This window comes from Mustela nigripes, chromosome 3, assembly GCF_022355385.1.
Source record: "Mustela nigripes isolate SB6536 chromosome 3, MUSNIG.SB6536, whole genome shotgun sequence".
Taxonomy (NCBI): Eukaryota; Metazoa; Chordata; class Mammalia; order Carnivora; family Mustelidae; genus Mustela; species Mustela nigripes.
In genome coordinates, this window is record NC_081559.1 from 18,561,973 (window position 1) to 18,578,748 (window position 16,776).

The window sequence follows — 16,776 nt, forward strand, 5'->3', positions numbered from 1 at the left end:
TCTGCAGTCAGAGACCTGGCCCGACTGGGCCAGGCTGGGCCAAGCTAGGCAGGCCCTCCAGCCTGCCCTGTCCCTGGACCAGTAGGCATCCTGGCTTCTCCCAACCAGTAAGGTGGTTACCTCCGGTCTGTGAGGCCGTGACCTGACCTTTCCCATCCTCCGGCTGCGCATCCGGTCTGTGAGGCCGTGACCTGACCTTTCCCATCCTCCGGCTGCGCACTCCCCACAGAGCAGAGATGGCATGAATTTGGCCTCCACACCCACCGTGTTAAACCCTCCTGGTCCATTAGCAGCAAGTTTTCCAGAAAAGATGAGGTGCTGCCGGGCACGACTACGTTGGAGGGGCTTCCTTCCCTCCTGGTTTAGTTGTGATGCCACCGACACACACACCTTGGTCACGCCTGCCTGGGGTCGTGTTCACTCAGAAGTTCTCCACGAGATCAACTAGTGAAAATCCCTTAATAGGGAATGTTTTTAGAAGGAACATATGGGAAATCAAAAAAGGGCTAAATATAAACCTGTATTTACAGAACTGAATAAGGAGCAAAGAAAAGCTGAGCAGAGAGAGCCGGATGGAGAAGCCTTCTCCTAAGACAGGTTTTTTCCGGTGGGTGTGAGTGCGCATTTCGCTGTATATGTGAATTCGTGGAACACTGGAGTTGCCTATAATTAAACAAGGAAAAAAGCAGTTCATGAAGCCAAAAACACTTCTGATGTCAATCATATTATGGAAGCACCTGAGGCTATACCCACTGACTTTACCAGAGCTATCATTTGGTTGCATTTCAGACTTAGAAACAATCAAATGGAGCATAAACTTCTAAAATAGAAGTTTCATATTGAAGGCATTTTTTAGGTAGCTAAGGCAACTCTGAGAAATGATCTGCATCATGAATGCTAAGAGAAAAAAGAGGCCAACTCTGAAATCAGGGCATAAGCAAGCATGAAAGAAATCCCCATCACCCAAAGAGCGTGAGGAAGGAAAAAACACATATTTATTGAGCAACTACCATAGGCAGGATGGTTGGTAAGCATTCTCTGGTTTGACCCTCTTGATGTTGCTAAGTTGAAAGGATTATTTTTCTCCCCTCTGTAGACTGAAGATCTCAGTGTCAGAGGTTACAGTGCTAGCCCACAGCAGGCTTGGGATCCAAAGATAGTTCAAAATCCAGTTGTCTGGGGTGCCTAGTGTCCATTAAGCTGAGCCTTGGGCTAGGTCATGGTCCCAAAGTCCCGAGGTCGAGCCCCGTGTCAGGCTCCCTGCTCAGCGAGAGTCTGCTTCTCCTTCTCCTTCTGCGGCTCACCCTACTCATGGTTGTTCTCTCTCTCTCTCTCTCTCTCTCTCTATCTCTATCTCAAATAAATAAATAAAATCTTTAAAACAAAAAACCTAGCTGTCTGGCTCCAGAGACACTTGCCCTTTCAAATACAGCTGAGCCTTTGGGATGGCATCAGCAGGTCGTGCTCCAGAGGTTCTCATTCTCTCCTTGTCAAAGTTTTTAAATCAAATCTATTTGAGAAGTTTTCTTCTCTCTTTAGGGAAAGGTATTTCCTTGAAAGCACTTGGTGGTAAATTTTACCGTAAAGACATCCCCGTCATAATTTTTGTGTGTCGTGTCTTTCATTAGATTAGATAAAATCAGTTAGATTTTACGTTATTTTGTGTGTTTATTTCTCTGTCCAGAGACTTTACATGTTGACACAATATGGTGTGAACCAAATACTTGACTCACTTGGATCACTGTGACGCAAAATCTACCGGAAACAGCCAAGGGTGCGACCTGACCAGGATCCTGCTTCACCTGCCTTTACTCAAATGTCAAGGCCATCTTTGAACAAGCAGATTAGCCACAGATGGTGAGATAGCAAGCAAAGAGCAAGCAGAGCGAGAAAGGTTCCCTGTCCTCACACAAAGTATGCATTGGAGGACGCAGCTTGCATTTGGCTGAACAGCCTGTCCTGGTGTCAGCGGCCCTTCAGCAGCACCCATAGAAAGTGCTGATTTATACAGCCTACTGGTCTGTGGTGGAGGTGGTGGAGGTGGTGGAGGTCTGGCTCCCTAAGAAATGTGTCAACAGGGGCGCCTGGGTGGCTCAGTGGGTTAAGCCTCTGCTTTCGGCTCAGGTCATGATCTCAGGGTCCTGGGATCGAGCCCCGCATCGGGCTCTCTGCTTAACAGCGAGTCTGCTTCCTTCTCTCTCTGCCTCTCTGCCTACTTGTGATCTTTGTCAAGTAAATAAATAAAATCTTCAAAAAGAATTTTAAAAATTAAAAAAATAAATAAAAATAAATAAATGTGTCAACAGCCCACCTGCTCAGACGGGAGACAACCTGCTTTCATGCAGCTACACTAGAACGGGGACTCCCAACGTGCAGAGTCCAAAAGGCAGCATCACTGAGCAGCAGGAAGAAACGGAGCTGCCAGTTATGTATGTTTTTAATGTCACCCTTTAAAATTTTGGCTTTCAGGGCCTCCTGGGTGGCTCCATCAGTTAAGTGTCTGACTCTTGATTTCAGCTCAAGTCATGATCATAGGGTCGAGATCCCCGCCTCAGGCTCAGTGTGAGGTCAGTTTGGGATTCTCTCTCCCCTTCCCTCTCCCTCTGCCCCCCCCCACCCCTGCACGTGAGCTTGTGCACGTGTGTGCTTTCTCAAGTAAATAAATGAAATCTGTAAAATTTTGAGTTTCATGTAATGGATTTATATGTACTTAATACATTAAAATTTATACTACATGCATAGATTTTGTTAGTTAATAGGTTTAACCTAGAAAGACATGCTTGACAATGGTTTGCCAGCATGGGGACAAAAACAAAAAAGCTTGGAAAACCCTCTGCCTAGGGGAAGGTGAGTATCAGTGGAAGTGTGACCAAAGCCCGCTGCTAAATTCCTAAAATCTAGAAGATAAACCAAAATTGCCTGGGTCACAGCACAGGGAGAGGCAAACTGCCAGGAGCAAGGTACAACTGGACTCTCCTTGCTTCTCTTTTATGCCAATAAAGATGACACCCTGAGAAATTGCCTGAGAAGCAGGTGTCTTACGAGTCGCAAGACAGCCCTTTCATTCCCTGAGTAACCCCAGGCTATGGCCCCCAAGAGACCAAGAGACCAGTTCTCCTTCCCAAACCAATGAGTTCTGCTGGTCAAAGGAGCAAATAGTAAAAGATAGGTAAAAATTTCAATATCATTTGCCCTACAAGAAATGCACATTAAAACTAGTAAGAATACCCTATTCTCTGACCATCAGTTACATAGATTTCAACAAGTCAGTATTTGGCTGGGGTGGAGAAGCAAGCGTTCCCATATACACCCAGTGGGTGTGTAAATTGGCAAAAAATTTCCGTAGGCAATTTGAAAATTCTGACCAAGAATTTTAAAAAAACATATACATCTACCTACCCATCAACTTCTCCTCTGGGTATTTTTTGAAGAAAATAATCAAATTTGGAATTAAAGGTTTAAATACCTATTAAAGTTTGTTATTCAATCACTTATTCATTCTACACACACTTACTGATGTCTTTTTCAAGGCAGATTCTATGCTAGGGGCTGCCACACAACAAAAAATAAAATAAGGCTCTGCTCGCTTAAAGATTATTAATAATCATTTCAGTGTTATTTATAACAGGGAAAAATAGAAACAACACGACCAAAATCAGTGTTGTTATTGTTGTTCTGCAGTTATTAATTCCTATGCAGCCATTATAAATTGTATTGAAGAAGACACTGGAGGCATGCCTGGCTCAATCAGTGGAAGAGCTGCCACTCTTGATCTCGGGGTCGTGAGTTTGAGTCCCACCTTAGGTGTAGAGATCACTTAAATAAATAAGCTTAAAAATAATAAGAAGAAGACAACAATGACGACGACATTGGAAAATGTTCACATCAGGTAGTTTGAGTGGAAAAAAACAGTTAACAAAACAGACATTGTATGTCTCCCCACAGCCTTGAGTGCCCAGAGAAGGGTCACAGTTGACCCTATCATTTGAGACAGAGGTAATTTAGAATGAACAGACTTCTCTTCAGTGAGAAACAAAACAGAATAGAACAAAAAAGCATTGGGAAATGTGCCCATCATTTCTTCCTACTTCATGAATATTTTCTGAGGGTAATTCTAGGAGGAGCTAATAGAGCAGGTAGCAACAACATCGTTGGAAGATTCTGAGAGGCAGTAAGACTCATCTCAGGAACTATAGCCCAAATTAAAATAAGTTACCTCATCCAATATTTAAAAAGAATCTCCAACATAATCAATAAAAAATCCCTTAGAGAAATGGGCTTGCTCAGACACTGTGGGTATGAGGCTTGTTATAAACATTTGAGAAGGCAATTAGCCATATTTATCAAAACTTGTAATGTCACTGTCATAACCTAGTGATTTTATCTGTAGGAATGAATCTACAGGAGTACTTATGCCTGCATCAAAAAATTTAATAAGGAAATGGAAATTAACCAACTAATGCATGTTGGGAGTCTGTAAGGAGACCAGAGAAAAAGAGGCAGCAAGAATACTTGAAGAAATAATGGCCAAAATTCCCCCAAATTTGATGGAAAAGATTAATCTGCACATCCTAGAAACTCAACAAACTTAATCAACCCAAAGACAGGCATGCTGAAATACACCATAGATGGACTGTCCAACTGCCTAAAGCCAGAGATGGGGGGAGAATCTTGAAAACAGCAAGAGAGAAATCCAGTATCATGTATAATTGATCATTAGTATATAAACAGTTGGCTTTTCTCACCGGAAACTGGGGAGGCCAGCCATTAGGGGGATGATCTATTCAAAGTGCTGAAACAAAAACAAAATTGTTCATCCAGCAAACTATCCATCAAAAATACATCATTGAGGAGTGCTTGGGTGGTTCAGCTGGTTGAGCGTCCAACTTGATTTTGGCTCGGGTCATGATCTCAGAGTGGTGGGACTGACCCCTGTGTCGGGTTCTGTGCTCAGTGGGGAGTCTACTGAAGATTCTCTCTCCCTCTCCCTCTCCCTCCACCCTTCTGCCCACACCTCCCCCCACCCCCATTTCACACACACACACACACACACACACACTCTCTCTCTCTCTCTAAAATGAATGGATAAATCTTTTTGTAAAATGTGTCATTGAAAGTTATTCAAATAAACAAATATAAACAAAACTTGAAAGATTTCATTTGTCAGTCATTGGCCTATCCTGCAAGAAATACTCGAGGGAGTTCTTTAGGCTGTATGAGGGGACACTGGACTACACTTGCATCCACATGATGAGATAAAGATCTGACCCTTGACTAAGTGCTAGGAATGTGGAGGGAAAGACCAGACATCGCACATCTCTGGTTACCTTGTCTTCTTCTTCTTACTCTTCAAGCTTTACACTCTTGAGTTTTTAATGCAATATCTAACAAATACCCAGTCATATTGAATCAGCCTAATGTTTGGTTTGGAGGGCTGATGACCCATGCTTGTTTTGATTTGATGAAATTTGGAGCTTGGAGCTAAGAGAGATCTCCCTTTTGTATGACTGAGCACGACCTAAGAAATAACACCACCAATAACAGCATCATCATTTTATAATGTAAGTCTAATTGGAGGGTGAATGGAAGTGCTATTGGCCAACGGGCCCTATCCACTAGTTACATCATATTAGAAAGTCTGACCCAAGAATCTGACAATCAAGAAGGATTATCTTTTATTTCACCATTATTTGTTCACAGTTATGCTCATATAACCAGAGGAAACTTGGCACCCACATTCAACTGGAATGACCGTCAATTCACAAAACACCCTATTTTCTCTTTGCCAAGAACAAAGTGACAACTGATCTCAATGTGTAAGTACTCATAATGTAAGACAAATGACTTGAGCAAGAAATATTTTTTAAGAAGTTAGGGTTAAAAGAACATTTTAGTGTCATCAGATATCTCCAACTATGTTCTAATAGTATAACCCGATTTATCTTTCTTTGTGTTTGTCTCTGAATTTTCCCTTTGATTTAACAAATACTTTTGGATCACCTGCTTTATAAAATGGAATGAGCCAGGGGCGCCTGGGTGGCTCAGTGGGTTAGGCCGCTGCCTTCGGCTCGGGTTATGATCTCGGGGTCCTGGGATCGAGTCCCGCATCGGGCTCTCTGCTCGGCAGGGAGCCTGCTTCCTTCTCTCTCTCTCTCTGCCTGCCTCTCAGTGTACTTGTGATTTCTCTCTGTCAAATGAATAAATAAAATCTTAAAAAAAAAAAAAATGGAATGAGCCAAATACTGAGAATACCAGGCTATATTGGGCAGGAAATGGGTCTAGCTCTGTAAGAAAGAAAACATCAGATTTCAGTGGCTTAACCCAATGGAACTTAATTTCGTGCTCACTCAACAGCTCAGTGATGCTGTCCTAGGTCATCAGGCAACTCTCTTCCACCTGATGATCCAGGGATTTGGGCTCCTTCTGTCTTGAATTCCTGCCATCTTCTCGGACATCAGAATCTTGGTTCAAGCTGCCTAAGCATTAGAAGAGTAAAGAAGGCATGCGCACTTCTTAGGACGCCTAGCCCGTAAGTGACACTTGTCACTGCCACTTGCATCCACCTGTAAGAACAAGCCCCTTGGGCACATCCGGATGTCAGAGATTGGCCAGTGTGGTCCCTGGCTGGGTAGTCATTTCCCTGCAACAACCTGATACTCGGGAATGAGGGGGAACAAGCTAGAGGTCTACTGTTGTATGAGATGTAGCTTCTATCTTCAAAGAACCTCTGTCAGAGTAGAGAAAGGAGTGCACAGGAGAGGCACCTCATGGAGGAGGTGGCATTTGAGATGATCCTGGATTGTCAGACCTGCCAGACCTTGTGTTGGTGAGAGGGGCATTCTAGACGAGTGACTGCCACTAGGGAAGCAGGGGGGTGGGAAGGGAGTGTTGAGTAACTGGTGTTCCTGGAACAAAGATCTGCACAGGGAAGAGATGGAGCTTCCAAGTTTTGTTAGGTCGCTGTTGTGTAAGGCCCTGAATGTCAGGACAAAGAGCTGGAATTCCATGCTTCCTTTATGATGATTATCCTGCATTTTTAACACAGAGTTTCCAGAACAGTGATAGCATTAATCATTATCAAGTATCAGTCACAGAACAGACAATACATTCACTATGAAGGGACTTCATTTTTCAGGTGGTAATGCTAGTAACAGCATCATATGACATTCACAGGCTGTAATCGATTGCAAAAGTTTGCATCTGTTCTCACGTGTCTTGATACTTACAAAATACAATCCAAACACTTTAATTTCTTTCTTGCGGGGGCGCCTGGGTGGCTCAGTGGGTTAAAGCCTCTGCCTACGGCTCGGGTCATGGGCCCAGGCTCCTGGGATCGAGCCCCACATCGGGCTCTCTGCCCAGCAGGGAGCCTGCTTCCTCCTCTCTCTCTGCCTGCCTCTCTGCCTACTTGTGATCTCTGTCTGTCAAATAAATAAATGAAGTCTTTAAAAAAAAAAAAGAGCAAGATTAATTTCTCTCTTGCTCCTTCTCCCAAGATTATCTCACATAGTTCTCTAGAGACGCGGAGGGTAGCTTTACACACTGACATCACAAACCAGCAGGGCCTCCCCTTGGGCGGGGCAGAAGATCTTTTTAGGGCTGTGAACTCTGAATACTGTTGAGACGCAAAATGAGCAAACCCTTTAGAATCTCTAAAAGTAAGAAAGAGAGTTTTTTCCAGCCCAAGTTAAGACAGCTGCCCACGAAACACACTCTTCACAGGAAAAAAAGAACTCTGGAAAATGAACAATTTTTACAGGGTTATACACTTTTCACATCTTTTAGAAACTCCAAAGATTATAGATTAACATAGAGTCAGCAATCGTGAGTTTTTTTGTTTGTTTTGGTGTGCTTTTTTTGTTTTGTTTGTTTGTTTGTTTGTTTATTTAAGAATTCCAGTAAGAGGCAAGTCACATAGCTTTTTTTTACTCCTGGTGTTGGGTTTTTTTTTTTTTTTTTAAGATTTTATTTATTTATTTGAGAGAGAGAGAGAGAGCAGAACCAGGGAAAGGGTCAGAGGAAGAGGGAGAAGCAGGCTCCCTGCTGAGCAGGGCGCCCCACATGACACGGGACTCCATCCCAAGACTCTGAGATCATGACCTGAGCCAAAGGCAGATGCACAACCAGCTGAGCCCCAGGAATCACAAGTTTCAACGTCAAGGAATGCAGGGAGTAAGAACATTGATAGCTTTAGGACAAGATGGTTTTCCTTTAAGCCACTCATTTATAAAGTAGGTTCACAATGTATGCTTGGTGGGCCGTAAATCAGGCTTTCGCTTTGAACAAAGTTTATGTACAGTCATACTGACTTACAAAGAAATCTAAAGTGGCTTTCCGCAGACATCAGGCCTTTAGAGAGCTTTCTTCTCTTCAGTACTGATACCCATCACTGCAAACCCCTAAACGTAATCCCTTCACCTTCATCAGACAGCATCCTCACAGCATCAGGGTCAATGCTGGCATGTAAATCGTCCTGGAAATTTAACAGGAATAAATATTTGTTTAAAAAACATTCGCATACAAAAGGACTGGAGGGGCACATAAAGCAACATTGCGGAGCCTTAGCAAAGTAGTAACTGGACTAGGAATTGAACTTTTTCTGAAGGCATTTAGGTTTCTAACAGTAGCATTTTGTGCATTGTGACTTTGATGTATATCTCTCCAAGCTGGCGGTGGCTTTAAAGTAGACCCAAGTAGGGTGCCTGGGTGGCTCAGGGGGTTAAGGCCTCTGCCTTCGGTTCAGGTCATGATCCCAGGGTCCTGGGATCGAGCTCCACATTGGGCTCTCTGCTCAGCAGGGAGTCTGCTTCCTCCTCTCTCTCTGCCTGCCTCTCTGCCTACTTGTGATCTGTGTCTGTTAAATAAATAAATAAAATCTTTTTTTAAAAAAATCCTTCAAAAAAAACAAAAAAAAATTCTTACTTGAAGCTCTTGGACCTACTTTACCTGGTACTTATTCTGTTGATTTCCATTTAATATAATGCAATTTTGCAAAACTGTTTTTAAGCCATTGTTTTAGGGCTTGTATTTAAAGCCTTGGTTTAATATTAGTCTAAATAGGCATGATATAAGCTAGAGTTTAGTTATACAGAGCTCTTAATATTACATGGTTAACCTTACTTCATAAAATATGACAAATATAAGCAATAATTTCACAATTAATATTTTTAATAAGTTCACATTCATAACCATTTTTCCCATAATAAAATTAGCAAAAAATTTTGAAAAGATGACATCTAAAGTTGGTGAGCATGTTGTGAGATGAACATTCTCATTCACCAATTCTGCTGTTTTAATTAAGCATAAACTTTCTGGAAAGCAATTTGGGAAAATGTATCAAGGGTTTAAAAATGTCTATTCCATTTGTCTCGATTATATATACACGCACACAAACAGAGCAAAGAAACGTTCTCCACAACAACAACAACAACAAAAAAGCAAAACAAAGCAACCAAATTAATGATGATTATTTCTTATTGATGGGAAAATAGTTTTTACTTCAGAATTATATTTTAAAAATCTATCCCCACTGAGCAATTATTATTTTTATGATTATGATAAAAATTCTTTCCATCATTTAAGAATACTTCTAGGGGTGCCTGGGTGGCTCAGTGGGTTAAAACCTCTGCCTTCTGCTCAGGTTGTGATCCCAGGGTTCTGGGATCGAGCCCCACATCAGGCTCTCTGCTCGACGGGGAGCCTGCCCCCCCCCCACTCTGTGCCTGCCTCTCTGCCTACTTGTGATTTCTGTCAAATAAATTATAAAAAAAGAAAGAATATTTCTAAAGAATTTTAATAAAATAAAATATTCATGATGTTCAGTGAGAATAATACCATATTTTATAAAGACTATAATGTTAACTAATTATGTATGTACATGTGTATATATACAAATATATAGTCATTTGCCTGATAGATACATCTGTTTCCTAAGGTCTAGCACGTACCAGTGAGCTAAGTCTAAAGCCTCATTTATCAATAAGAGTTAGGGCAATTGGAATAGGAATTACAAATTTTTTAAATTTCTCATTTACAGTTTTTCAGCATTGAGCTTGTATTGCTTTTAAATGCAAAATAGAACACTTAAAAATCAAATAGAAAAAAATCTCTACAGAGCATGACGATATCATTCTATTCACTGTACGGTTTATAAGTTGTGTCAGGCTGTCAACCTCCTCATTTGTAAATGGAGGGATTAGATGAGATGTTCTCGAAGATATCTCTCAGGCTTAGGAGACTCTATGGCTGTGAACTATACAGCGCATACCTAATAAATAATTCTCAAAATAACAAACCATGTCTATTATAAATCTTAAAAGATTTCGACCTTGAGGTGTCATGATATAATAATGAGAGCATGGCCTTAGCGTTAAAAAACTTGGCTTGGGGCGCCTGGGTGGTGGCTCAGTTGGTTAAGCATCTGCCTTTGGCTTAGTTCCTGATCCCAGGGCCTGTGTCATGGGACTTCCTGCTCAGCTGGGACTCTCTTCTCCCTCCTCCCCCTGTGTTGGCTCTCTTTCTCTCTAATAAATAAAAAAAAAAATCTTTAAAAATAAACACTTGGGGGGCTCCTGGGTGGCTCAGTGGGTTAAAGCCTCTGCCTTCCTCTCAGGTCATGAACCCAGGGTCCTGGGATCGAGCCCCGCATCGGGCTCTCTGGTCAGCAGGGAGCCTGCTTCCTCCTCTCTCTCTCTGCCTGCCTCTCTGCCTACTTGTGATCTGTCTGTCAAATAAATAAATAAATAATCTTAAAAAAATAAAAATAAAAATAAACACTTGGCTAGCATCCTGGCTGAGTCTCCTTTCCCTCAGTAGAAAAGTGAGGGTAACAATTCTAGGATTGAAAAGGGGTTGAAATGTGATAACAAATCCAAAGGCCTTCACATGCTGTCTGGCTTGGATTAGAGGCTCTAAATGATACTTCCCTCACTAATCCAAGACCTGTTAGGATATTGGCCAGATTGCCCTGGACCTCAATTTGCAGTCCCTGGATCTAAACTGAACCCTGCAGCAGGAAGCAGAGGGTAACCTTTGTGAGGACTGAGCCATTTCAGTTTGGGGAAGTTGAGACGAGTTCAAGTGGCACCTGCGTGCGGCACGCCTTGTCCCCAGGTCTTCAGCGTTGTCGTCCTTTGGGAAGAGAAGTAGGAGGCACGGGGAGTTGAAGTGGGACACAGAGGAGAAGCCTGGTGTGTGTCTTCCTTTGTGCTGGCTTGTTCACCTGCCTGCCAGACTTTCTTCCTTCTCCCCTTCCTTCCTTCAGAAAATATTTAATGGTACAGATGATGTGGCAGTCTTCATGCATGGCATGGAGTTTGAATATTAAATAAGATGCTGGTTCTGATCCTTAACTAGCTTCTACTCTAGTAGGAGAGACCGATGATAATAAAAATCACAGACCCATGTGATCAGCCCTGCACACAGGGTGGGTTGATGGTCCAGAAGCCAGAGAATTCCGTGCTTGGGGGAATAGTGGACGTCAGGACCTGGTGATAGAAGGCCTCCCAAGGACAGTTCCTTCAAGGTCATGTTTCCTTCCGGCGGAAGAAGATGTTGCTCCAGTGGTTTGCACTCTGTCAGGAACAACACGTGAAAAGATCAATAAAATGGCTCTTCCATTAGGGAACCTCATAGAAATGAGCTGCCACAAAGAAGCGTGTGATGTACAGAGAGGAGGAAAGTGAGGCTTACAGCCGGACCATGAAGGATGTAGACCACGCTTAGGATCTAGAAATAACAGCTCAACAACCGGAAAACCAAAAACCCAGGTAAAGAATGAACAAAGGAGTTGAATAAACATTTCTCCAAAGAAGACACACATATGGGCAACAAACATGAAAAGATCCTCAATTTCAATAATAACAAGGGGGAAAAAATAATAACAAGGGGATGACCATTATAATGATGATGATGATGATGATTATAATAATAGAAGTGTTGGTGAAAATGTGGAAAAATTAAAACCTTTGTGCACAGCCACTAAGGAAAACAGTCTGGTAATTCCTCAAAAAATTAAAATGGAATTACCATATGATCCAGCAACCCCACGTCTTGGTATTTATCCACAGGAATTGAAAGCAGAATCTTGAAGAGGTATTTGTACACCGATACTCACAGCAGCGACACTCACAACAGCCCAGAGGGAGAACAACACAAACTTCCATCCATGGATGGCCAACGGCTAGACAAGGCGCAGTGAACACATACAATGGAGTATTGTTCCGCCTTAAAAGGAAGGAGATTTGGACAGGCGCGACCGCGTGGATGAATGTTGAGGACATTCTGCTCAGTGAAATATGCCAGTAGCCAGGGGACAGAGACTGCACGATTCCACTTCTGTGAGGTATCTAAAGTTGTCAGACTCCTAGAAATAGAAAGTAGAGCGGCGGTTGCCAGGGCTAGGGGGAGGTGGAAGAGAGGAGCTGTTTTGTGGGTATGGTTTCAATTTTGCAAGGTGGAAAAGTTCTCGAGATCCACTGCACGACAATGTGCGTATAGTTAACACTACACTGCTGTACACCTGCAAATGATGAGGATGGCCGCTCTCGTGTTAGGTGTTCTTTACCACAATGAAAAAGAAGGAGTTAGGACCAGTCCTTTAAAGGCAGCGGACCCGGGCGCCCGGGTGGCTCAGCTATTAAGCATTTGCCTTTGGTTTGGATCATGATCCCAAGGTCTCTGGGATCGAGCCCTGCATCAGGCTCCCTGCTCAGCGGAAAGCCTGCTTCTTCCTCTCCCACTCCCCCTGCTTGTGCTCCCTCTCTCGCTGGGTCTCTGTCAAATAAATAAATCTTAAAAAAATAATAATAATAATAAAGGCAGCGGACCATACCCTGAAGCATTTTAAAGCTGGGAGAGACACGGTCACACCCTACCCTGGGAGTAGCCTCCGGGAAAAGCGTTTCATGGATTAGTGATGGAACAGACTGGAGCCCTGGCGAGACCAGCTGGAAGGCCTTCGAGGGTCCAGACAGGGCCTGATGAGGGTGTGACACGCTCAGAGAGAAAGAGGAAGGAGACGGGACAGCAGGAAGGCATGCAGGCGTGGCTGGGAACCACCGTCATTATGCCTGAGGTGTGTGACCGCGGACACCATCCGCCTGGCGATTCTGGGTATTGTCCAGCTTGGCGAGTTGTTCCTCGTGCCCAGAGAGACATCTGATTCAAGAGGAGTTCGATGAACTGCTTGCTCTGTAGGATTCTGAAACTGGGTCCTCTCCTCATCCTGCTGCTCTAGCTTCTTTCTTTCTTTTTTTTTTTTTTCTATCCTTTTTTTTTTTTTAAACAGTAACACCAATTCCCTTTAATATCAAAGTTGCAATTCTCCTAAAGCCAAGTAAGGAGAGTCCTGATTCAGGCAGCATCTCTAGAAATTTAGTAACTTTCCATTTATCTTTCTTTTATCTGCATTCTATGGACTTTCCCAGCAACTCTTATTCTCCTCCAGAAATGCATCCTAGGTGAAACCTTTTTGAATCTCCACATTTGAGAAAAACCATTGTCTGAATGTTTTCCTTCTCACAAATGCATTAACATGCGATTTCTGGAGATGGAGCATGTCACCATCAGTGGGTGAGAAGGGTGAGGTCACCCCAAAAGTCAGATGTGGTGGGGGGTGGTCGGCGAGGGACTCTATCAAGCACACCATGCTCTCAGCACAATTCACATTTTGACTCAACAAAATAACGAAGTTCTTTATACCACTAGCTTTTGGAATTACTTTTGAAATGTGGACACCACTGAATGCCAAAAGCCAAAAATAGTTTCTTCTAAATTAATCATGGGTGGCCTTTGTTAAAGCTGCCTTCGGCTCAGGTCATCATCCCAGCGTCATAGGATCGAGTCCCACATTGGGCTCCTTGCTCCGCAGGGAGCCTCCTTCTCCCTTTGACTCTGCCTGCCACTCTGTCTGCCTGTGCTCGCTCTCGCTCGCTCTCTCTCTCTGACAAATAAATAAATAAAATCTTTGAAAAAAAAGAAATTTAAAAATTGTATTTAATAGTACAATTTATTTTTTATATAAGACTCAAATCTCTTATTTCAGTCCTTTGATATTTCATTTACTGCTTCCAAGCTTAGAGAATTTATAACTCCTCTAAAGATATAACTATTTGTTCCTGTTTTCTGCTACTTTACTATGACTCGATTTATATATTGAATTGTCGATCTTATCTAAAGTGTTTTGGGTTTTTTTGGTATAATGTAAATTAAGTCATGTTTCAGTATTGCTAGCACCAAGAAGTAAATCCAAAAGGGGTTTTCCTCCTCTATAAAGCTGATCATTTGCATGTTTTGTAAAATGCTTAGCACAGTATGAACGTGAGGTAATTGAACCCATAGGGGAAAAACATTTTCACTCCACAGCTCCCTTGGAAAATATTTAAAACACAGCAGTCATAAATCTAATGTTCTTTGAAGGTACTTTTGGATAGAATCCAGGAAAACTACCCATTGTAAAACAGATGAATATTTCATCTGAAAACTTGGTCCACTTAAAAAAATTAACTATCAAGCATGTTTAAGTGTCTATGTTAGTTACTGTGGTACAAATTATAGTCAATAGAAGCTTCATGCTGAGAAAAACCATGAAGTACATAAGATGAATGCCATTCACTGTGATTATTCTCTTCAGGAGCTAGAAAATAACTACTTAGATTATGCATGAGGGTAATTGCTGTTTAATGGAGAAAAACTAGGGGAAATAATTATAAGAGTGAAGAAGATATTTCCTAACCATCTGTCATTGAAAAATAAGAAACAAAAAAGGAGACGTAGTACATTTTCCAGAAAGACTTGGACATGATGCCAAAAGGCAACAATCTGAGGCTCCACACACAAAAGAACTTCCCATGAAGAAATCTGAGATTGTTGTATGTAAAGTTCCTTCTAGAGCCATCGCCAAGATGTGTTTTACGGTTACAGTCACTCACCTTTATTTGACATTTTTACACAGCCAAGGTGGAAAAACACGCCCACCTGAGACGTCAGTAATTGGAAGGAGACGCCAATAGAAAGACATTTCTTCCTTCCGGGAAAATAAAAGTAGGGGCAGTGGCGAAAAGCAACCTTTGAATTTCTTATTTGTTTATGGATCTATACGTATGGCCTATAAAGGTCTATATTTATGGCCCCGTGTAGGCTTTATTCAGATAATAGTTAATCGGTGATCTCTTCTGTTGAAACTGGTCTTCTGCTAAGTCTATAGATATTCACCCCTGCCATATGACTACCTGGGCTTCAGCCCTGCCTCAGAGGAGCTAATGCCCTGGAGGCAGAGGAGGGAGCAACTCCGTGAGTTATTCCACGGGACTGCTTTGCTGTTGTTCAATAATATAGGCTGTAATAATGAGACAAGACAGCAGTACAAGAGTTGCGGTGAGGCAGTATGTGATTAAGGGTGCAGCTGGAAGTAATCTCTCTCTCTCTCTCTAAATTTCCAGAGCTCTTTATCTATGCCTCTTAAGACATTTTCCCCTTTCTTCTCTGATGGTACTGTTATTTCTCTCTCTTCCCCCTCTTAGAGTGAATGACTCGGGGGCAAGTTCCAGGTCTGACTCATTTTGGATCCCCCATAGACCCTAGCCTACACCTGCCTAGCATTGCTGCAAATAGACATTTGTTATTTATTTTTTTAAAGCTTTTAGTTATTTATTTCACACACACACATACACACACACACACACACACACACACACATACACGCGGAGCAAGAGACAGGCAGGCACAGAGAGAGGGAAAAGCAGGCTCCCCGCTGAGCAGAGATCCCAGTGGACCACAGGCTGGATCCCAGGACCTTGGGACCATGACCTGAGACAAAGGCAGACTCTCAACCAATTGACCCACCCAGACACCCCAAGACCTTTGTTATTTAAATAAAATGAGGGACACAGAGAATACATATGAGTGTGAGGGGGATGGGGGAGGGGCATGAGTTTGTGTGAAGATTCTCACATTGGACAAAAAAAGATTTAAAGCAAACAATAAATGCCTGAAGCAAACATTGTTTTTACCTCTGTAGCATCCATTCATCCTTTTTGTGGTGAGAACACCTTGATTTTCTTTTTTGAGGAACTGCCACTCCATTATTGTGTGCCTTTGGTGGGACTGTGATCAAAGGGCCTTCCCCTCCCTTGGCCTGGATAATCACACTCTCATGGAGATAGAACTCAGGCAGAACAGGGACAGAAATTGCCAGTGACTCATTCCAGTGGTAGCCTATCCACTAGGATAATGGATTATCCATTTGGATGCCATTCTTCGGCAGATTAAAGATGGCTGCTCATTCTCTGTCAGCCCTCCCATCAGAAGGCAGAGTCTATGCCCCTTTCCTTCAATCTGGACAATATGTCCCTTCCATGATTTAAAGAGTCAATGGAAGTGGCCGGGTCAGTTTCAGTACCTAGGTCTTCATAGTTTGGCCACTTCTACTTCATGTCTCTGGGAAGGTGCCTTCTTAGAGCCCTGAGCCACCATTTAAGTCCAACTACCCTGACCCACCATGCTGTGAGGAAGCTGAAGCTCACCACGCGGAGAGATGCTGTGGAGAAACATGCCCACCCATCACGCAGCACCCTGACCCAAGCAGCTGACCTGTGAGTAAAGAACCCTTGACATGACTCTATCTCAGAAGCCATCCGACTACAGCTGCATGAGTGATCCCTGTAAGAACTCTCCAGATGAGTCCATGAACCATGAGAGAGAACAGTAAAATGTTTTAACCCACTAAGTTTTTTTTTTTTTTTTTAAAGATTTTATTTATTTATTTGACAGAGATCA

At 42.6% G+C, this 16,776-nt stretch overlaps 2 long non-coding RNA genes across 4 annotated transcripts in view; both read left to right on the forward strand.

The window, feature by feature from the left end:
* LOC132013499 (uncharacterized) overlaps window positions 1–16,776 on the forward strand; it is a 70,241-nt gene that overhangs the window by 16,570 nt on the left and 36,895 nt on the right. For 2 of the 3 annotated variants that reach the window (XR_009403024.1, XR_009403023.1), the window contains exon 2: window positions 5,701–5,816. The exons of the other annotated variant lie outside the window; for it this stretch is intronic. This is a non-coding gene — a long non-coding RNA (uncharacterized LOC132013499). The remainder of the gene's footprint in view (window positions 1–5,700; window positions 5,817–16,776) is intronic. 3 annotated transcript variants of the gene reach the window in all.
* LOC132013500 (uncharacterized) lies at window positions 530–2,684 on the forward strand. The gene is made up of 3 exons (XR_009403025.1): window positions 530–607; window positions 1,685–1,857; window positions 2,307–2,684. It is a non-coding gene; the product is annotated as an uncharacterized LOC132013500 (long non-coding RNA).